This window comes from Rhinolophus sinicus, linkage group LG03 (genome assembly GCF_036562045.2).
Source record: "Rhinolophus sinicus isolate RSC01 linkage group LG03, ASM3656204v1, whole genome shotgun sequence".
In the NCBI taxonomy this organism is placed as follows: Eukaryota; Metazoa; Chordata; class Mammalia; order Chiroptera; family Rhinolophidae; genus Rhinolophus; species Rhinolophus sinicus.
Genome location: NC_133753.1, coordinates 188,095,426 through 188,118,774, shown reverse-complemented (window position 1 = coordinate 188,118,774; position 23,349 = coordinate 188,095,426). Strand labels below are relative to the sequence as shown.

The 23,349-nt window shown below is 40.9% G+C and overlaps 1 long non-coding RNA gene across 1 annotated transcript; it reads right to left on the bottom strand.

Annotated features, from left to right (window-relative positions):
- Positions 1–5,669: 5,669 nt before the first annotated feature.
- Positions 5,670–23,344, bottom strand: LOC141570727 (uncharacterized). Its single transcript, XR_012495174.1, has 3 exons — positions 22,890–23,344; positions 8,529–8,665; positions 5,670–5,871 (listed from the first exon to the last, which is right to left on the bottom strand). It is a non-coding gene; the product is annotated as an uncharacterized LOC141570727 (long non-coding RNA).
- Between the last annotated feature and the right edge of the window lie 5 nt (positions 23,345–23,349).

The following is a 23,349-nucleotide window of genomic DNA, read 5'->3' as shown; positions in this document are numbered from 1 at the left end:
AAAGGCTCTAACTCTGGTGAAATCTGGCTCTCTCCAGATTATCCTGGTTTTCCACTTTTCCACATTTCATCAACTGGGTTGGGAATTCAGCATGATACCAACGGTCCATGACCACTTGCCATCTATGATTCTTCCTCCTTTTGGAAAATATCCCCCCTCTGTTGAGTCCTTGACGTCTTGTGATTCCTCTCCCCATCCCTTCCTCCTTGCTGTCCCCCATGGGATGTCCTGGTCACTGCTTCCTTCTCCCTCTCTAATTCAATTAAGATATGAGTGAATGTGTTTGTGTGTGTGTGTATATATAGTGTCAAGACTCTGGCTGCAATATGCTGTGGCTTGGATTCTCATTTCAGCGCTGTACTCACTAGTTTGTGTGACTTGGGCCAAGTTACTGAACATTTTCAGGATTATTACCTCACCTATAAACTATGGATAACAGTACTAACTACAGTGGAGGGTTGATGTAAGAATGTTATAAGAAAATCCATACAAAGTGATTAGCGCATTTCTGGTATAACAGTAATTGTTCGTTATTACCACATCTGGCCTGCTTGCTTTCCCTCCCAAATCCTGCCATCATTTGGGGACACATCAGTGTTCTTTGGAACTTCACAGCCTGGTCCCCACCAGAGATCCCTGCCTTCTTTAACTGGGGACATGTGTCTCCACCACATGCCTGTCTCACTTTTTAATGACAACCTCCTGGCCTACATGTCCCCCTCGCTACCCCCACCCCCATCCTCCTTCCTGCCAATGTTACTTCCTTCTTATCCATCATACCCTTATGTTTCTGGTGCACTAGCCTGGAACCCTTCAATCTTGGTCAGATGGTTTACTTCCCCTGCAGTTTACACAGGCTGTGATGTGTATGTATGTCACTCACTTGCACGAATATCATGTTTATTCTCTGGTTACATTTTCATAATTCTTCCATGATAAGGACCAATGTAGGGCTAAACCACTCCTTATTGTCCACCACAGGCCAGATCACATGTGAAGAATCACATCATCGACCTCTCATCTGGAGACTGGGTCTTAGACCAGTAATGGCCTTGGGATCAACCCAGGGGGGAAATGGTCTAAGAAACTGGCTTGGCAGCGGGGTGAGATGACACTTTTCACATGGCAATGACTCAGAGCTGGGACACCAGGAGGTGACACAGTGGTCTTTATCATCTGAATAGAGTGTGTGGAGTGGGTGAGGAGGAGTGGGACAAACCCCATCAGCTGGACAAACTAAGCTGTGTTTCCACGACTTTCATTAATTTCCTATGAAATATATATATATATATATATATATATTCTTTTGGAAATTGTGGTATGTCTCAACCCTTTTGAGTCACAGCAAGGATAAGGGATTTTGTCCCAGCTGGGCCAGACCTTTAAGATGGCTCTCCTCTTTGGGAGGCAGAGTATTGAAGGCAGAGGGACCAGAAAAAAAGCTGAATGACCTTGGCGCACAGAGTCAGAAAACTCATGGCTAACTCATACTCCACGAAGTAGGTCCAGGAAAGATGGGGAGAAAGTTTAACTGGGCTTGTGCCTGACTGGGAAATTAGAACATGACAGCATACTTGTACCATTTGGTTTGAGGTCTTATGAATTCCCATAGTATCAGAGACATTTCTATCCAAAATGTAGAAAAGGTACTCAAAAGGCAACTTTTAATTGATCATAATTTTGGAGGATGTATTCACTCTTCTAAGTGAATAATTAAGGATAAAATACAATTGTGTGAGGTTTAAAAGAGACCACACAAGGAGTTGGGGGGCTCTATATTTCCTGAGGTTTAAAACAACTGTCCCATAAATTAAAAAAAAAAATTTTACTTTAAGATGTCACAAAAAATAAGGAAAATTTATGTCAAATACTTTGAGCAACTCAAGGGAGTAAAATGCTTTAAAAATGCCGACTGGACTGTAAAGTTGTGAGGTATTTGAGAAGACCTACAAAATGCACAAGGAGAGTGATGAACATGTCTTTAGAAATCACTAAGCTGTGCAGATAAGTAAAAATAATATTTCATATTTGAAACATTGGAACATTGGGTTTGGATAGACAGGAAAGAAAGGAAAGAAAGGGAGAAAGGAAAAAATTCTCTAAAACCTCGTGCTTAGTCAGTTAACTATTTCTTCATTGCCGTTCCCAGAATTCCATCCTACTGTTTCTGAATTTGGTCCTAAATAATTAGTTTCCTAGGGATGCAGTAACAAAGTACCACCAACTGGGTGGCTTAAAACAACAGAAATTTATTTTCCGTCACCTCCCGACACTGGCAGTCTGGAATCAAGGTGTGAGCAGAGCTGGTTTCTTCTGCATGCTGGGGGGATGGGGGTGTGTGTGGGGGGGTGGAATCTGGTCCATCCTTCTCCCGTAACCATTGGTAGCTGTCGGCAATCTTTCATGTTCCTTGTCTTGCGTTACCCCTCTGTGCATATTGTTGTCAAAAGTTCCTCTTTTTATAAGGACAACAGTCATATTGGACTAGGCCCACTCTAATGACTTCTTGATTGCATCTGGGAAGACCTTTCCATGTAAAGTGCCATTCAAATGGAGGAGGGATTGGACTTCAACATATTTGGGGGTGGGGGGGGCACACCATTCAACCCACGACACCGACCAAGTTAAAAAGAAATCTTCCCTTTGCCCGGGAGACCCAGGCACTGACAGCTTCTCTGTGTGGGTAAGGCCTCTTGGTTTGCCTTCCAGGGCAGGCAGGAAGCTCAGGGACTCCGCTGTAATGACCTGAATTGGGCTGGAAGGGCCTTTAGGATGCCTTTGCGGCAGCTCCTGTTCTGGGTCCTCACCATGCCCTCTCCTAGCCTTCAACTATTCACCTCGCTGTCCAAGAAATTCATTTTTAGTTTAACAAATAAATGCTTTTAAGAGATGGAGTTGCTTTAATGAAAACTTCAAATGTTTTTTAAAAAATAGATCAGAACATGTGTTTCTAGCTTCTTACACTCCACCCCATTTTTTCTCCTCTGCGTTTGCTGCAGCCACCATGAAGCCCTCCTCTTGACTTTCCGTGCCACAGGGAGCCCGGCTCCCTGGAGGTTATGCCCTCACTCAGCTGCAGGCAGCTGGTGAGACCAGATGCATTATGAAATTCAAGGTCCTCCCTTCCTCTATCGTACTTTAAAGCTTCTCTGATCCACCTACATTTTCTTGTCTATGACTATCAGCAGGGGTGACGGGAGGGTGGGGAGAAGGGAGGACATTTTCAGCAGTGTGACATTTACAAGAACGGAATGTTATCTCTGGCCTGACCTTGGTTCACATTCTCAAGTGGGTTCAGGTTTCCTGAACACGTGTATATTGACCTTAGTATAGGACCAATTCTGTATGCCAAAAGTCAGCTATCTTTTAGCTTCTGCTGCCAGAAAATGGATTTTTTTTCTACAGCAAAAAGTGAAAATAGTGGCCTCTCATTTTGTTAAAACAATTCACTTTGACAGGATTAATGAAATGACCTGAGTTTACCCACACTTGAGTCCATTCTTGTGGGCTTTGACTGCAGTGCCCCCTAGTGGAAACTTTGATGTGTTCTATCAATTTTCGCAGGAATCTAAGAAGGCATTTTCACAAACGCGTTGTTTCCTCAAGTGGGTCCATATTTTGTTTCATGGTTTTTTTCCAACTAAAGCCCACTTCAACACATAACCATATTGTGTATGTATAACCTTCTGATTGATCCCATGAAAATTTCTGCACATGCCCCCTTCCTCATTTCAGGAAAGAGGGGAGAGAAGATGTAATAAAATGGACACAGAAGGAAGTCACGTTAAGGGCTATTGAAGTGGGGTTGGTAACATGCTACATGTATCTAGAAAGATAAAATGCTGAAAGTATGACTATAGTGAAGCTTCAAAGCTGAGACCATTATGATTAAAAAATATTTAAGCAAGATGGGGATATAAATTAATTTGGTGAGGGTCCGTATCTATTTGGTTCCGGAGGACTTGTGACAGGTGGATGGGAAGGGAACAGCAGGTCCCCAGATACAGACTACTGTGCAGGGGGCTTACTCCCCTGAGTGGGATTTGCCCAGTGGGCTCTGGTGGCTGTTGAGACCCCCTGTTGTGTGTACCACTTGTGGGGCTAGTTGAGCTGTGCTCTGCTGTGGTCTGAAGCCAACCTCTAAGTATATTGGTTCTGGGGCCTCTTGGGAGGGGCTCCAGTACAAGCTCAGGTCACCCACCACTGCCTGTGACCAGGCACGACTACCTGGTAGGAGCCAGAAAGCAATCCACAGTTGTTCACTGCTAAAGTTGGAGGCATGTGGGAGAGGCCATGCTGTGAACCGAGGACAGCTGTCACAGTACTGGGCCTGGGGTAGCTCTGCAAAAAGCTAGGACACTCCAAGGCCTTGCTGCCACCTGCTGTCTCACTTAAGGCTCAATCACTGATAAAGCCTCATGCAGTATACTAATTGGGCCTCAGGGAGTCACTAGAGTGGGAAGAGTTGTGGTTACAAGATTAATGTAGACTCTGGTTTGGTGCTAGTACTGAGCCTGGAGCTATTCAGCAAAAGTCTCAGAGCATACTGAGGCTAGTTGCAGCCCACTTGGGGCTTGTGGACTCTGATAGTTTTCCAAGAAAGAACGCAATGTGGCTGTAGCTGGCTGCTCTTGAGAAAGTGCCTCTGATGTTGAGGGGAGTTGTGTGGGGTGGGGGTCCCAGTGGAGCTCACCAGGCCAATCAGATTCAGATTTGGCTGTGGTGGGGGAGGTCTCAACACGGGAAAGATGGTTCCTGCCTGATGGCTGCATGGGAGCAGAACCCCTCACAGAGAAAATGGCGACTATCCTTCAGCCCTCGTCTCAATGCCACACAACTCATTCTGCCCCCCTGTATGCCTCTGACACCCCCGAGTCCCATCCCTCCAACAGAGCCCAGTGTGAGTACATGCGAGTGAATGAGTTTGTGCTTGGGCCATTTAAGAGGATGTCTGGGTGTCCTGCGGCCTTCCGTCCCACCCAGAGAGTCGAAATGCCCACTGTTTTTCACAGCCAGATGTTGCTGGGCTCGTGTTCCTGGTACCAGTACTCTGGGCTGGGTAGGCTGGTGTGGGGCTAGGGTCCCTCATTCAGGGGGAACCTCCACAGCTGAGATATGCATCCTGATTCTCAACTGCCACATGAAGGTTTGGAGCCAGCCTATTTTGTGTCTCCACCCCTCCTACCAGTCTCAATGTGGCTTCCTTATATCCTTAGTTATAAAACTTCTGTTTAGCCAGACTTCAGATGGTTCTTCATGTTGATTGTTCTACAATTCAGTTGTAAATTTAATGTGTTCATGGAAGGAAGCTTGCACAGTGTTTATTTACTCTGCCATCTTACATCTCTCAAAAATACGTTTTATATATGTTATATGACTATATGTATACATGCACATATATGCACACACACACATACAGACAGACAGACATACAGAGAGACAAATTTCCCGTCTTACCTTGTATTTCACCATGAAACACGGAAAAGTTTGTCCTGAACTGACACAAAAGTCTGTGACTGACTTTTGGGGACCGTGTGAGAACTTTGCCCCTGAACTTCCCATTTCCTGCATGATTTGGGGAGTGCTATTATGTTATTTCTTCGACATTAGCACTTAGCCCCCTCCTACTGTGGTGTAAGGAGAGATGAGCGATGAGAGAGAGTGGCGGAGGGCAGGTGAGAGCGTCAGGCCTCAGAGACTCTTGGGGACTATAAGACCTAGAGAACTGCTCGGTTCATCTTCCCAGTTCAGTGCAGATGCATGGGTCCATCAATCATTCCTGGCAGATGGGAACGTGCTTGTGTTCAAGGCCTCAGAGGAATGGTTTCCAAATATCCCAGGACATTGCATTCCAACACTCAGGAATGTTCACTCTCAAGAAGGAAGTTCACATAAATGTAGAGCCAGAATGGGCCTAAAATCACATAGTTGAATTTCCCCATGTTACAAAGCCACTAATTCACCTGAAAGAGGCAAAGGGCAAGCAGAGATTCACTAAAATTATCTTTGAGAGTCTGACACTACCTCGTAAGCTCTACATGGCCCTACACTACTGCCTGGAACACATGTGCTTCTCAGATGGTGGGTGGGCTGAGCTGGGGACTCCTGACACATATCTCACACCTACCCCCAACCCCTACCCTTAACCTGCTAGTCCCCCCGTGAGCTGAAGAAAAGCCAACATCAGAGGCCGTTCTTGAGAGCCTTCCCCTGCTGGGCTGGAATCTATTATTTTATCTTCTAAGCTTTGTCTTAGCCATGCTCAAACTTTTTACCCTTTCTTTAAAGGACTTATTTTAGAAATATTTACTTGTTGATTTTTAAAAAAAATTAGTTCCCTTTTCACAGGTGTTGTTCCAATTGGGCCACAATATCCTCACGTCCAATTGATATTGACCATTTACACAATTTATGCAGTTCCCTACTCTGTGCATTGAAAGTCTGTACATAGAATACTCTTGCTTATATTTTTATTTGCTGTGTATCTTTTAATTGGCCTTGTTTTGTCTTCCTAACCTTTAAATTAGTTGTATATTTCAACTATTTAACTCAGTTTGTTGCTTTCTGATGGTGTCTCTGTAGTGAGCTGAATGACGGCCCCTCAAAAAGGTATATCCACATTCTAATTCCTGGGACATGTGAATGTGACCTTATTTGGGAAAAGAGACTTTGTGGGCATATTCAGTTACTGATCTTGAGATAGGGAGCTAATCCTGGATTATGTCAGTGGGCTCTAAATCCAATGACAAGTGTCCTCATAAAAGACACACATGAAAGATACACAGAGGAGAAAGTAATGTGAAGATGGAGGCAGAGATTGATCAGAGTGATGAGCAACAGGCCAGGATATGCTGACAGCTATCAGAAGCTGGAAGAGACAAGGAAGGGCTCTCCCCTGGAGCCTCCAGGGACTGTGGGCCGCCAACACCCTGGTTTTGAAATTCTGGCCTCCAGAACTGGGAGAGAATACATTTTTGTTGTTTTAAGCCACCAAATTTGTGGTGATTTTTTAAGGTAGCCACAGAAAGCTTATATAGTCTCCAATATGCTAAGAATTTGTTCAACACATTTCCTATACAGTGATTTATTCTGCTATATGTAATCATTATCCCGACATTTAATGCTATTTTCCAACTGTCAACATTTGCTATACCTTGAAGGTCATGAATCTCAGTCATTTTGTGAATTTTCGTCACTGCTTCTTATTTGTTAATTGATGGGCTGTGTCCAGAATTGAAGGTTTCTGTTTCTCTACTAACCAACAGAAAATAAATTGGTTCTTTTCTAATTCACAAATTTTGGAACAAAGTCTGGAGAACATATAGAATTGAACAGTTTGACATCTCAGAGAAAGATATGAGTTATGTGAAGGTGTTTTAGGGCAATTACACTAATTGTATATCATAGCAGTTAGTGTGTGGTTTGGAGCTAGACTCTGTGGGTTGGAACCCAGCTTTACCAACTAATTGTGGCAAGTTATTTATCTTATCTGGGTCTTGATTTCCTCATCTGTGAAATGGGTCTAATAATTGTACCAACTCAAGGGTGTTTGGTAAGGATTAAGGAGATAATGTGTGTAGAGTTCTTGGAACAACACCAGGAGTCTGCTGGATGCCACAAAAGTGATAACTATAGTTCACGTGTTTATATCTTAAACATCCAATTAGTGTGAAACCCCCCAAAAAATCGGGAGGGACTAAATAGTGAGGTTATTAATAACTTAATAACCTTAAGTTATTCACTTGAGGCAAGGGCTACCAGGTATAGAACGTTGTATAAACCTGAAAATAAGGTTCCAAGCAGAATTATATATACTTATCTAGGGGTGAACAACAATTTACTCACAAAGCAAGTAGTAATTATTCTGCGTTATGCTGTTGATAGCCATTATTTAACAGGCGATGTAATGACAAATGCCCCCTCTTATTAAACCAGGCACTCTGTCTCTTTTCTTGACCTTTTGCAGTATTTCTCAGATTGACTTCATCATTTCAATTCAAGGGCTAGTAGATTAATCTCATTATTACTTCATGCCTGCACTGTTTGAATACTCATGGAACCCAGGCCCATATGACTAAATCTTTTCCCTCCAGCAGAATTCTGGGCATAGCATTCTGTAGCCCCCAAACTTTCTGAAATTCTCATCGCCTACAGCACTGGCCTTGAGCTCTTTGAATCCTGCACCCAATCAAAGGAAGAAAAATTAACAAGCCATATAAATGATATACAAATGCTATTATCCTAATCATCTATATGTGATAAAATATATGACAATGGAAAAGATGAGTTTAAGCTGAAACAGAAAGCATTTTTAGCTGTCTTTCTAGTCATGATGCTCAGCCCTGTCACGAGCTGCCCTCTAAAGGCATGTTTTACATTTAGGATAAAGTTCCTCTTTAATCATAATGGGTGCAGACCCTCATGACAATGCATCTTCCTGGTCATTTAAAACTTTTTGTCCAGCTTATTGTCAGAGGTGGTTTGATTATTGTTGTTTTCCCCACAGGCTGAAGTGTAGATGTATATACCTTCTGTCATTTTCTTGCTGTTTGTCTGTACTTGCTTTATTATACCATGTTCAATATGCCATTTCTTTCCAGGAATCTTTTTAAACCACTTGTCCATTTTTTGAGGGTTAATTAAGTTAAACCATGAGCCATCTGTGCTGCAAAACATGACAATAAATGGGCAGTGAAGAAATGGGGAGGAGCCACCACCCTCTGTCACTCACACCACTTTGGGATAAACTCACAAACTCATTGGCCATCGGACATACAGGTCGAGTGAAAGCATTAGCGTCAACTTCTATATTTAATGCTCACAAAAGTAAGAATCAATATGTTCTTATTGTCTCCCATTTTGTGCCCCTCCCCAGTGGACATTCATCTTTAGGGGACCACTGTCTACAGACAAAGTCCAAACTTTTTAGTCAGATTTTCTAGACCTTCACAGGCTGGTCTTCATTGGCCTTTCCTGGTCCAATGGTTGCATGTCCCCTATAGGACCCAAACTGGACATTTGCTGTTAGACTTTAGTCGAAATGGATTGCCCACTGTCCCCCAACATGCCTTATTTTTGTCTCTAACGAGTCCCCATGTTCAAATAAACAATTCTACCTTTCTAAGAAAATTCCGGCCAGATCTCACCTCTTCATTCTTCCCTTATAGTCTTGAGGCTGCAGTGAGCGCTCCTCTCTGACTCTGCAAATAGTCTTTTGGCAATTAGTCACACTTCTTGGTGAGGTGTCTTCTATTATTGTCCTTATTATTGAAACTTTTATTATTGTTCTATTTTTACATGCATGTATCTTTTAAAAATAATTTTTGTTTATTTTTAAATTACAGTTGACATGCAATATTATATTAGTTTCAGGTGTACAATATAGTGATTAAACATTTATATAACTGGTGACCACGATAAGTCTAGCACCTTCCTGACACCATACACAGTTATTACAATATTATTGATTATATTCCAGATTAGATGCTTGTGTCTTATCTCTCCAACTAGATTGCTTGTTCTTGATAGTGAGCCTGTGTGTTTTATCATGGTTTAATTTAAAATGTTAAAAGACTAATATGTGCACATAATTTAAGACATTATCATTGCAAAATAATGCAATGAAACACACCATCCTCCTACTGACGTTTTCCTCTTTCTTTTCATCTTCCTTACAGGTATTCCCTTTCAAATCTTAGTTGTTTCTCCTGACAATTTCCTCCAAATTTTGCTACCCATTCTCTAGTTCTTGAATCATTGCTTGCAGACATTATCTACTGAGTTTCTGCTGAGGGATATGAGCATAGGGTATTCTGATTGTTCCTCCTCCCATTTTTTCCTTCCCCTTTTCATCCTTGCATTTTCCTAATATATCACAATTTGTTTTTCAGTTATTAGTCAGTATTCTCATTACTATGACTACTATATAAATACAGTTTACCACTGAGCCAACTAGGGCATATAAACTCATTTCTTTTTACAAACTTTGGTTTTTCCTGAAGTTGCCACATTTTCCTCACTTGTTTTGTTGACTCTGAAGCTATCATCACATTTTTTACCAAATGCTGTCACAGCACTACAAAGTGCCTGTCGGTATTATTTTCCAAGTTCTCAAATGTATCATACAATCGTTTGGTTCAGGTTTTGCTGGGAGACCTTCCCCTCCCATAGACTTTGTCGACTTGCTCTAACTGGACCAGCTGTTGTCTGAATTTGTGGCACTGTTGTTACTCTGTGACTTTCCTTTGATACTCTCCTGTGTGGGACACCCTCCTTTTTGGATTCCATATTTTGTCTCTCCTTGGTTTTAACCCTCATTCTGGTGGGGTCCTTAAAGTGTGAAAATGTCTATTCTATCCTTACTTTTGGTGCATAGATTGGCTGGGTATAAAATCCTAGATTAAGAACATAGTTCCTTTAAAACATTCAAGGTTTTATCCTCCTCTTGTATTTTCATGTCTATTCCTGATTCCATTTGTATGTTTCTTCTCTGGAAGGTTCTAGCATCTTCTCTTTATCTCTGTTGTTTTGAGATGTTGTGATCTTTTCATTTATTGTGCTAGGCACCCAGCGTATCTTTTTAATTTGGGGACTTGTCATCCTCAGTTCTGAGGAAAATTCTGTAATCTCTGATAGTTTCTTCCTTTCTGGTCTCTTTCTGGAATTCCAGAAATTTTGGACCTCTTGTTTTGGACCTATATCTTTCCTTTTTTCTTCTATTTTCTATTTTTTGATCTTTTTGTTTTACTTTCTAGGATTTATTCCATAGTATATTATAACACTCTGTTGAATTTTACATCTTGGTTATCCTATTTTTAATTCCCAAGGAATCTCTCTTGCTCTCTCACATCTATCTTCCTGTTCTTATTTTATGAATTAACTCTCTTCTCTAATGGCTCTGAAGGTACACACACACACATCCAGATCCTGCACCATTTGTTTCCTCTGCAGTCCTTCCTACCAGTCTCTTGTAATTCATGTTGCAAGTTTTCTTAAATACCTGGTGATCCTTGATTGTCCTTTTATAATTAAGACTTAGATACTTGAAAGCAACTTGCTAGCTCTCTCTGTGTGGGCAGAGCTGTGGATAAGTGGGCTTCACAATAGGTGCCAAACTAAAATTTGGGGTTGGGGGCCAACTGGCCTTTTCATTAGGGATCTATTTCTTCAGTGAAGCATCCAGTCCTTGATGGGGGGTATTTTCCTGGCTGTGACCTTCTGGCATCAGGTTCTTGGAAGTGTGCTGGATGGTCTACTATCATTAGGTGGACTTCCAGTTAATTCCCTTATTTTCAGGTGTGTGCCTCACTCTTTCTTTGCTCACCAGTAACTATTAGACTGGCCCTTCCTGGAGTCAGTTTCTCTAAGACATGTTTCTAGCCAACAGTAAGGACCAGGAAGCATGGAGGTGTCTGCCTCTATTGAATGGTTAGGAGGGAATCTGGGGTACATGCCTTCTACATAGAAACTTTGGACCAACCCCCTGCACTGCCCCTCTGGGTCTAAGTCCTGGGCCTTTGAAGGTTCTGCAGGGCAAACTGGCTTTCAAACCCTCCTGGGAAAGAGTTACAGTTTAAAACCATATTTGTTGTTGTTGTTTTTTTATTTTTGTTTTCATGAAAGAGGCCCAACCAAAAAAGTATTGTTGTGAATTGTCTGATGGGGTAGAATTTGTGAGGCTTGATCTGGATTGAAAGAATCAGCAGGAACTGCAGGCAGAATCTACATCACTCAGGAAATTGGCTGGTAACAGGCAAATTTTCAAAACTGTATTAAGACCTCTAAGTTGTCACCAATTTGAAAGGAAATTGGATTCTTTGGGACATTAGATTGTATTCCTGCAGAACCATCAAGGGGATGTAAAAATGACCCCAATTTGGCACCAGATAGACTTTGCTTTGATGTTCTGCCCCCCTGGGTCGGGGGTAGGCTGGGAGGGGTGTGCACTTTCTTTCCTCGATGCCAAGAACTCACTATCATAAGTGGAGAGAACCAAATTATTTCATGGAATGGAATAGAAAAATTGCAATGTTTTAGGTTAAGTAGTTTATTTTTATTGGTTGTATTTAACAGTCAAAGAAATGTGTACCTTCTGAGTAACAGAAGCTGCAAAAGCATAGCAGTGGCCCCAGGGAAATTAACACTAATTGTTCAATAAATATTCTTGAGTATGTGCATCCACCCCGATGATGGCAGCCAATCATCCACACATTCCATCGCTTTCCATGTAGAAGACACTGTAGTCTCTTTATTGGACTCTAAATCTCATTTTAAACCTCTCCATGATGCTAACACCCTTGTAACACAAATTAGATAAAGACTAAATGTCTTTGTCATGAATATGGCAGGTAAAATGAATGAATAAATAATGACCAATAACATTAATAACTTGAAATTTTCCATTGCTTAACATATATCACACATGGGAGGAAGTATTTTACAGGTATTAGTTACTTATTTATACAACCACCATATAAGATATTGTGTCGCTCAACTTAGATTAAGTAAGTTATGCTGCAATAAAAAATGGCCCCCGGATCTCAGAGGTTAATGACAACTCATGTTTTCTACTCACATAACATGTCCATCATGGGGCTGCATGACTGGGGACCTAGAAGGTGGAGGAGCGCCAGGGAAAATTGGTAATCTCAGGTGGAGGGACAGAAGGGATGGTAAACCATGAGCTATTTCTTAAAACTTCTGTTGAGAAGGGACACATGCCACTTCTCCCTTTGATTCAATGGCCAAAGCAAGTCACATGGTTGCTCCTGACCTTCGTGAGTCAGGGAGGTTTTATTCTATTTCATGGAAGGGCATTTCATGTCCTGTGCACAGCCGGATATCAGTGGCTGGGGAAGTACAAACGTCCACCAGGGAGAGCAGCAAATATTTTGAATAATACAATATACCATAGAGAAAACAAAACACAAATGCAGTGTCAAGGATGTAATCATGCAGAAATTTTACAATCAAACCCTGTGTGCCACTTTATTAAAAGAGAAATAATTAATTTTCATCTGTATGTTATCATTCCAGGGTATAGTTAAAAAAACAAAAACAACAACAGCAGCACTAAGATATTATGAGCAATAACACCAAGAGATTGCCTTACAAAAGGGCCAATCTAATGTTATTTATACAAATGAAATCCAGGTTCTAAAATCTAGATTTCTGGCATCTTAGGTGGTCTCACAGAGGATCCTGTTTCACGTTGGGGATTCTCTAATGTTTTACATTCATCATGTGACTCTGAAACTTGCCAAATGTGAGAAATAGCTGAGAGGCAGTAAGTGTGATTGTTTTAAGGGGAGATAATTTTAAGAGGAAATAATTTCACATCACCAGAAACCTGTCTTAAACTCATGAGAACCTAGTCAGTCTGCATTTTATTTCCTTTCTCATGGTTGCATAAAGTCTTGTCTGTCACAAGACAAATAAGTGCATACACATCCCAATGCTATAATTTGTTTTCTAGTTTATTAGAATCTTCATTAAAAAGTCACCACTTCTCTAGAATTAGCATTTATTGTACTATAGAAATTAGCCAACCAGGTGATGCTGTTTTCTTGAACGAGCCTGCCACCTAGTGGCCATATGGAAAACCAGACTCGGCAAAACCAGTGCTCCGCAGTACTTTTCCTTCAATGAGTATTTTTTGAGTGCCTAAGGTGTACCAAACACTGTTCTAGGTACTGAACTTATAACAGTGAATGAAACGGATGAGAATCCCCGCCCTCCCAGAGCTGATGCCTGACTGCATAAGGACTTGTGTATATAAGTTAAAATTTGGAAATGTGGCCCACCTTCATAACCTGTTAACGTAACATCCTAATTACATGTGCTCCCATCTTCTCCACATGCTACATGTGCGTGAACTATCCCTGCTCCTATAAAGGTCAGCTCTTTCTCCTTCTATTCTCTGGATCCAAACACCTTTTCCCTTATCAATGGGTCAAGGACTTTGCCTCTAGAATGATCCCCTCTTTCTCCCACATTCTCAAGGGCTTCCTCTTCCTTGTATACACCGGCTCCAATGGCTGTCATTAAAACAAAACAAAACAAAACTAAACTTTCCTTAATCCTAAATTCTTTCTAGCTAATGATGCATTTCTCTGCTTTCTGTCACAATGAACCTTCTCACAAGTTTTGTTTTTATCCCTTGTGCTCTCAAGAATCTCATCAGCCTTGTTTATTGCTGAATCCCTGGCACTCAGAAATATTTTCTGGCGGGTAGCTGGTGCTCCATAACGATGTTTATTTTGCATATGAATTCATATTGCAACCATGGCAATTGCCCACCATGCCCTGGCCTATGGGTAATCTGGTATTGGGGAAAATAGAAGTAGATAGGGCATTAAATTGATGAGAGTCATGCTTAGCATTTGGGAAGATTGTTTAACCTGTGGGTTCCCAATTTGTAAAAGGAGGATTGGACTACACTGGAGATGACAATTACGTATCGTGTAAGAAATCTAAGCACTGGGATCTTGGGTATAATATTACAAAGAGTTTTTTTGGCCCCAAAAAGAATTCTATGACTGAATGATACTGATTGGTCAGCAGTGTCCACCCTCGATATGGGAGGCGGTGCTGGCCATGCATTCGTGGACTTTATGGTTTCCTCTTGCTCTAAATGTAAACAGAGATTTTAAAAGGCAGAATCTCATAACGTTGTTTCCATTGCATTTTGGATTTGAACTAGACTTAAACCTCTGAACAGTCTTCATCATTTAATGATACAGTAAGAATTAAACTCAGACTCAAAATGATAAACCGCAATCTCCAGGAATGAATCTAAGATAAATGGAAACAGATTTGCATCTGTTTATTTACCCAGAGTTCATCTGATATCTGGTATCATGAAGGAATAATATTTTATTGTATAATATTTAAAAATGTTCCTTTCAGAAAAATGTCCTGAACTAAGGCTGGTATTTATTATGCTTGGTATTTTATTTCCCACTGAGATGTTTTATCTTCCCTTTCCTTCTGGTTGGTTGACTTCACTTGCTTCCCCCCACCCGTTTTGCTTCTTCACAAGGAGATAATTCTGGAGTAGACTGACAAATATTTCAAGCTAGATTTCAATAACTGGGATAATAAATGTGAAATTAATGAGATTAAAATAAAATAAACCTCAAAAGAAAGTGTAAGCCCTTTTTAGTGGAAATTGGGATCAAATGCATATTTTCATCACCATATGTGTCAAAGTCATAAATCTCTTGGGTGGATGAAAAAAACTCAAAAACATCTGCATGGATTTGAAGATTTAAAAGAATGTATGGAGTTTATCATAGTGAAAGAAAAGATAGTGATGGATGATTTAATTTTTTATTTTTAAAATGTTTCCAAAATTAAATTTGTTAGGGTGACACTGGTTAATAAAATTATGTAGGTTTAAAGTGTACATTTCTATAATACATCATCTGTGTATTGCACTGTGTGTTCACCACCCAGTTTGACTTTGGGTAGTGACCAATGATTTTAGTAGCAGGAAATTATTAATGATCTAGATCAGAGGTTGGCAAACTTCAGCTGTTGTGTCAAAGTTGACCTGCCCTGTGTTTTGTAAATAAAGCTTTATTGGAACACAGCCATGTCCATTGGTTTTCACATTGTTTACGGCTGCTTTCCTGATACAACGGCAAAGTCCCCCAGTGACCCACAGAAATCCCATGGCTTGCAAAACCTACATATCCACTGTTTGGTCCTTTCTAGATTATAAGCTTTTCCATTAGATTGTATGTTTTTGAAGGCAGGGACTCTATGTTTAGCCTTAGTTTTGAATTTCTCTTTAAAAAGTATCGGGGCCTTTGAAATGATCAGTTAATAACAATTTTAAGAAATCTAGTGTAAAAATAGATTTACACAGTGGGTGGTATTTTTACACATTTCTATAGGTAGTAGTTTCATGTTGGACCATTAGGCCAACCCCATTTTTCTCTGCCCTCAGAGAAAGGTTTGTGTCCTCTGCAACTCTTCCCTCAGCTGGGTTCTTCTGCAGGCCCCACCCCAGAAGGGAGCTCGCACAGCAGGGCATCGCCCAGCATCTCCCCTCCTGACTTCCTCCTTCCCCAGGTGCCACTAAGTTACTTTGAGTCCATCTGGCTGGTTGCTAGGGAACAACTGCCCTCAAAAGCTCTTCGTGACTCAGGTTGCCCCTTGCATCCTCAGGGCTTCCAGCCTGCGGGGCTTCCCATCAGCAATGTGCAGGTCTGTGAGCAGATTTTAAGCAGCTGCCAACAAGATGTGGGGTGTCCATTGCCAGACTCCCATGGCACCCCTTTAAGCAGAAATGGGGGACCCCTTCCCTTGGGCCAAAATACAAGTTGAGTTTTAAAAGAAGAAGAAAACCTTAACATACAAATATTTCTTCTTATTTTTCTGTCCACACATACTCGAGAAGTCAGTTTTTGCACTGCATGTCTGTTTTGACAGCACAGTGTCTGGCACTTAGTGAGAGAAGCTAAGGGGGAGGGGTGAACTCCATGATGGTCACCCCTCAGTCCCCTGGGAATCTGGAGTTCCCAGCTCGAGAACCTCTGCTTGAGACTCCCGGGGGTGGGGTGGACGTATGTTTTGAATAGATCTTGCATGCCTGATGGACATTTTACCCAGTCTAAGGAGAGGCTTCTTGCTTTTTCCCTGCACCTCCCATCCATGGAAAATCTTTCTATGTGCTCCAGCACATAGGACAAGGTTGCCTGTCCAGACCACTTTGTTTTCACCTTCTCAGAAAAATGCTTTAGCAGAATTATAATACAATCATTTCTGCAGTTTGTAGGTTCATATCATAAATGGCATCATGAGAAAAACTCTGTATGTCCAGTAAAAATCATTACTGAAAATTGTCCTTTATGCAATTCAGTACCCTTTACATAAAGGGATATAGCAACACATTCCTTTCAAGTTGATTGCTAGGAAGACTTGTCCCTCCTGACACACACTGGAAATGTTTGCTTTTACTAGAGAAATTAATAGTCCCTAATATTTTAATTTTTGTCTCTTGGCTGCCGGGAAGTTCTTGTGCAAACATAGCAACATACTTCAGGTTTTCCGTCATAGCTCTCTGTGTCCTCCCGTCCTCCCTGATTCAGTTCTTAACTCTGATCTCCTCCTTTCTGATCCTACTGGAGGTACTATAAAATCAGGTTCTTTAGGACAGCTTCTGAGCTTGTTTTATGAATTGCTTAAGGGCATTAAATACATTTTCTTACATAATCCTCAGAACAACCCAGTGAAGTTGGAATTCTCCCATTTCCCAGAAGAAAAAGACTAAGGCTAAAAGACAGGAAGAATTGCGTTCAAATTCAAAAAGCTAGAAAGCGAAGTCAAAGTGAGGATTTGAAACTATTGCTATCTAAAACCCAAGCTTGTCAACTCAACCACTAAGGTCTGTCCCGGTCATATTCCAGTGGAGTTCAACAGATGTCAAAGAGAACTTCTTACAGAAGAATAGAATCAATTTTCCCAGACAAAACCCAAACAGTAAATCAATATCAGAAAAACAAAGTCTAATCTTGTTGGTAATTAAATATATGCAACTTAAAACCATTTTGCATCCTTGAAAAGTGGTGAAATGTATTGGTGTTGGAGCTCTGGGGAAATGGGTTCTCTTAAATTCTTTTGGTAACGTTGAACTTTCAAATTTCATTCAAAAGCCAAAGCCATAAAAATCAGCACGGCGATGATGGATGGATCCCATTGCTAGAAACTTAAACTGAGGAATTATTTTAAAAGATGAAAACTACGTGTTTAAAGCTGACACAGCAGCACTATTAAAAGTAAAAAACAGAAAGGAAGGTAATTGGCCTTCAAAAGAAGACAAAATGCTGATGTGATTTTGATTCAGCAACAATGATATGTACTGGAAGATCATTCAGACAGACCGAGAAAGAGACAAAAACCAGTTATATAGAAAACAGAACTTTGTGTCGGTTATGGGGCCACCAATACACTAAGTTAATATGTAGATGGCATAGTAGGGACTGAGTATAGGCTAAAACCTTCTTGCTCCTGCATTCACTTCAAAAGCTGGGGCTGAGAGGAGGTCTTCTGCATTAGAAGTGAACAGCCATGGGGCACCTCAGAGACCTGGATTAGCAGCTAAAAGAGAGGCCAGGGCTGGGGCCAGACTCTTCATCCAAACGAAGTCCCTAATTTAAAGGCGAAGAAGCAGAAAGATGCACGAAGCACAAGTACAGAGTTCACACACAGAGTGCAGGGAAAGCTGATGAGAAGGCAGTCTCCAGGTAGTGATTTCTCGGCTGGGGACAGGTCTCCTGAACAACCCACAAAATTATATATTCTTCCCAAAGTAATGAATGGCCATTGCAAAAGCATGGAACTTTAAAACATGGTCTTAGAAAGCTGAGCAACCCTCCACCCCATCTCTGACACGACGCCAATTCTCAGTGAGAGCTACTGGAAACAGTTTGGGGTAAAATCCTGCAGACATTTTGCCATGATTTTATTTAGAGTGTAATGGGACAGTGCCATGTATACTGTCAGCAACTTGCTTTAGGCACTTAAGAAGTCGTTTTTGACATCTTTCCTTCTGTTTGATTTTGATAGCGTGAACATTTTAATGACAATGAAATTGCTTTTTTGTTGTTGTTCCAAGTCCACCAGAACCACTGATCCTTTAAGATGAGAAACTACAGACACCATAGCTGATTTTTTTTGTTTGTCTTCTGTTTTTAGATATCCTGAACTGTTTAATGCCAGCTTTTTCCTTTGTACATTTTAAGTCTGGCTCTCTCATTTCTTACTATCTAATTATTTTTTGTTTGGAGAGAAATCATTCTTTCTGACATGAGTTTATCTGAGTAGGAGATTCCTGGGCTTGAGATGCAATTGGGTTATGACATCTGCTTGTGCGTCTTAGGGAGTCTATCTAAAGAGCGGAGGTAGGTAGATGTTAGAATTTGGACAGCATTTGCACTTGGAGAAGTAGGGAAAAGCCTTAATTAATTTATAGCGAAAATATGCATTCTCTGCATCCTGGGTGGCAACTTGCTTGAGCACTTGCCAATTTATTTTGGGCATCATTCCTTGCATTGGAATGAAAGTAAAACTATTTTAATTACCAGTAGGGGCTGATATGAGAGTAGAGAAGCATGTAATAACAAGGAATGCGGCCAGACTTAAGGCTCAGGCTATCTAATACTGGAACCTCTGTAGTCTTACTCATTTAGAAGTGGAATCATGTGAATGATTGTTCTACAGCATTCTTTATGCCGTTGTAAGTAACTTGTTCTTTGAAGGTTTAATGAGTGATTATGGGGGAAGGGCAGCCAAAGAATTAAGGACTGTTTCCCAGGACTGAGGTCCCTCTGCTCTAATCCCGTCCTGTAGAAACAGGTAGGCACTGCCTGGAAAAAGCCCTTCCTGGTTAGTGAGGCAAAGGGCCTCTTATCATTGGTTTTGTGTGTTTTCTTAACAGAAAATGCTGGTGAGTAGAAAAAGTACTTTGGGACTGAAAGGCTAGCTGGAGAAATTGGGGCTATGACAGGGAGAAGGTAGTTGGGAATAAGAACTACTCAGGTAGAATATAAGATTGCTTTTTATCTACCTTTTGTCTTAGGCAAATATGTTCCTGATGTAGAGCTAAGGCCAGGTTGCTCCTTCCATTTCAAGTCTAATGCTTCATAATAAACATGGTGGCCAAGGCTTCTCAGCTATCCCTTTACAGAACATAAGGAGGAAAGTGACATAGGGAACCGCAGTGAAGCTGTTTCCTCCCCTTTGCTCAGCATATAGTAACAGAGAGTGGAACTCCAAATCCAAAGGTGAATCTCTGGCGGTGCTCCTGGAATGACTGCTTGGATTTGTGCTACAGCCGAGGAAGGTGGTCAGCGAAGGGCTCAGGGTGCATTGCAGGACCCTGCTCAAAGGAGAATCTCTGATAAAGTTTTGTACCTCCAAACCTGCTGCCTGCTAAAGACACCCCAAAACCACAACAAGAGGCAGTTCCCCTTGGAACATGTGCTCTTAACAAAAATCAGGTCTTTTCCAACTTCATGCTCTTTTAAATCACCGTTTCTCAACCTCATGATCATTATTGACAATTTGTTTTTTTTTTTTTTAAATTTTATTGAGGTGACAATTGTTAGTAAAATTACATAGATTTCAGGTGTACAATTCTGTATTACATCATCTATAAATCCCATTGCGTGTTCATCACCCAGAGTCAGTTCTCCTTCCATCACCATATATTCGATCCCCCTTACCCTCATCTCCCACCCCCCCACCCCCCGCCCCCCCTTACTATTTGGATGGGATAATAGCTTGTTGCAGGTGTTCTATGCGCGTTGTAGGACGTTCAGCAGCAACTCTGATCTCTACTCATTAGATGCCAGGAGTACTTCCCCACTTACACTTCCTTTCCCCATATGCCTCCAGATATTGCCAATGTCCTCTGGGGAGCAAAAGAGCCCCTGCTGGAGAAGCACTGACTGAAACAGAGGAAGTCCTTCGCTTGCCTATGTGAAGGGTCAGGTTGTAATAATGTGTGTGGGGGGTGTAAGAAGGGAGAAAAATGGAGTAAATGCTATACAGATTTCAATGTTTTCCTGTAATTAAGAATCATATATATATATATATATATATATATATATATATATATATATATGAAAACAGCTGTACTCTTTCATGTAATATTGGCTCTCTGGCCTTGAGCTTCCAATTTGTAGATAAGATCCTGTGAACAAATTATAGCAATTCGGTCCTCCAGCCAATACTTACCTGTACAGCTGAATTTATCAAATTCTGTACATGAGTCTCCCAGGGTTTGGGTTAATTTAGTGGCCTTGGATAGAAGTTAGCCAAAAAGATGTGAAGCAAAGGTGGTTGGGGTAACACAGGTGACACTGCTGTCACGTGCGTTAGCTTCATTCATGTTGGTCGACATATTTTCTTTGGGACTTTCATTCTCTTTGAACTATTTAGGAGGAAAGGATGGGCAACTGAGGAAGACACCGGGACTTGGTAGATGGTATGGGAGGCACGGAGAGGGGAGTCATGGGTGAGGTTTGGAGGTGAAATGAGGTCTATATAATTACTGTAGACATTTCAATTGACAAAACAGATACAATTCAAAAAGGTGAACACACACTGAAATTTTTATAAACTGACTAGTAATTTAGGTGATGATGAGTCCATGATATTACAAGTAATTCTATGGCAAATACTTTAGCAGAAATCAGTAGTCACAGAATAATTTATCCTTTTGATAAATATGTTCATAATGCAGGTTATGTTTCACTGGCACAAATTATATAAGCAATTGAAAATGACAAAGGAATTCATTTTACAACCCAGGCAATCCAGCTTTGCTTATTAAAAATATATTTATTTCATTTGTAGAGTAAAACAGTTTTTATTTTCATGAGTATAATGTTGAGAGGTAATTAAATTGGTCATAAATCACACCTTTAACATAGGCTCCCCCGTCCATTAGTCTATAATCTAAATAGCTAGTGACATCCACAATAGTTAATGGTAACAATTTTCTAAATTCCAGAGCTTCAAATGCTTCTCCATTCATTCCCCAAGTGTGTGTTTCAAGATTTTTTTTCAGGAGCACACACTTTAAAAATGTGAGATGAACCACTAAAAACATCACCAAATTGGACTTTACATAGTAACATATTGACTACCACTGGATACGTGTCTATAAATTCTGGAAAAGCTTCCATTCTTCAGGTTAATAGCATTGTCAGCCAGTTACATCATTATTTCATTAAAGAATGCCTTAAAACACCTGATGGAAAAACAAAATTGAGAAGACCCGCAGTCTCATTGGTAGAAGCTTTTGCCTCCTGTTTCTATGGTAACCTGTGATCTGTAGTCCAGTCACACCTTTGAAAGGCTTGTTTTCCCTATCATGAAAATTTACCCAGAAGCACTGAAGGTACCAAACATTAATTTTTATGTTGTTGCCGTTGTTGTTGTTTTTTTAATTGGAAAAAGAGAAAACAGAACATAACATCCAGGGGCTTATCATGTATGAGTACTTATTAATTTTAAGATAATTTTCATGCCTAGAAGACCACAGGGCTAAAAACTGAGTGCTAAATGAAATAACTATTCTGATACCCTAACAAACACACTCAACAAATGTCTTGGGCATAAATTTGCAAATGCCCACTATTTCGATGGGGTAAAAATGTTGAGACTTGCTCACAATGATTTAAAGTTTTATAGCCAAGTAATTTTCGACCTGGAGTGATTTTGCCTCCCAGGGGACATTTAGCAATGTCTGGAGACATTTTTGGTTGTCACAACTGGTGAAATGTCTATGATGGTGGTGGTGGTTTGTGTGTGAGTGTGTATTACTGGTAACTAGTGTGTAGAGGTCAGCAATAATGCTAAACGTCCCAGTGCACAGGACAGCCTGCCCCCCAACAAAATTAGCAGCCCCAAACAGGAGGCTGAGAAACCCTGCATCTAGCCTCATAGACAGTGTGCTGGAATGTGGGGCACACTGGACATATAAATCACTGAATAAATATTTATGTCCAAATAAATAAAATGCTTTGAAGGCAACCCTAGTTATAATTTGCTTCCGTGTTCTTGTGCCACATGTACTTGTTTTATTTAAATGGCAAAAGGGAAAAGAAAAAAAAAAAAGAAAAAGAACAAACAAAGCCCCCACTTTTTTCTTACTGCTCTTTGGTTAAATGGTGAACATTTCCAGCTTGCATGCATTTGTCTAATTTGGTGTGGCCGCATATAAACTTTAAATTCCTGTTCAGTAGGGTACACAAGTGTTTCCACAGCAAAACCTCTGGCGTAGCTCTGGGATGACATGGCCACCCCGCTTAATTTAAATGTAGTTAAGTTCGGATAAGTTTTTTTTTTTTCCTAGTAATCGAAAATGGACTTACCTTTCCCCAGTTGAATGCGGATGCACTTGCCTTTGGCGACTGCCCCCCTAAACATGGTTACATTTTGTCACCAGGATTTTGGAAGACAATTTTGCCCGAGTAGAATCGACGCCTAGGTCAGGAAGGCAGATCCACCCATGAGGAAAAAAACCTGCAACTCGATCTTTTTCCTTGCTGGGATATAGGCGAGCATAAAAGCAACCCAAACACAGCCAGAGGGCGCCAAAATACCGCAAATAAAAGTTCCAAAGGTTCAGACCGGTTTTGCGGGAAGGTAAAATCGCTTTTGGCTAAAGAAAGAGCGACCGTTGTAAACGACGTCATGTTATGTTCTTTTGCATTTGCTTCATGCCAACAGATAAGCACCGTGAGCATACCTCCCTGCCCTGGTGGTTATGTTGTATCCCGGTATTAGACAAAGCGGCAGCCCCCCAGGACTCCCCGACACACCGCGGTTGGC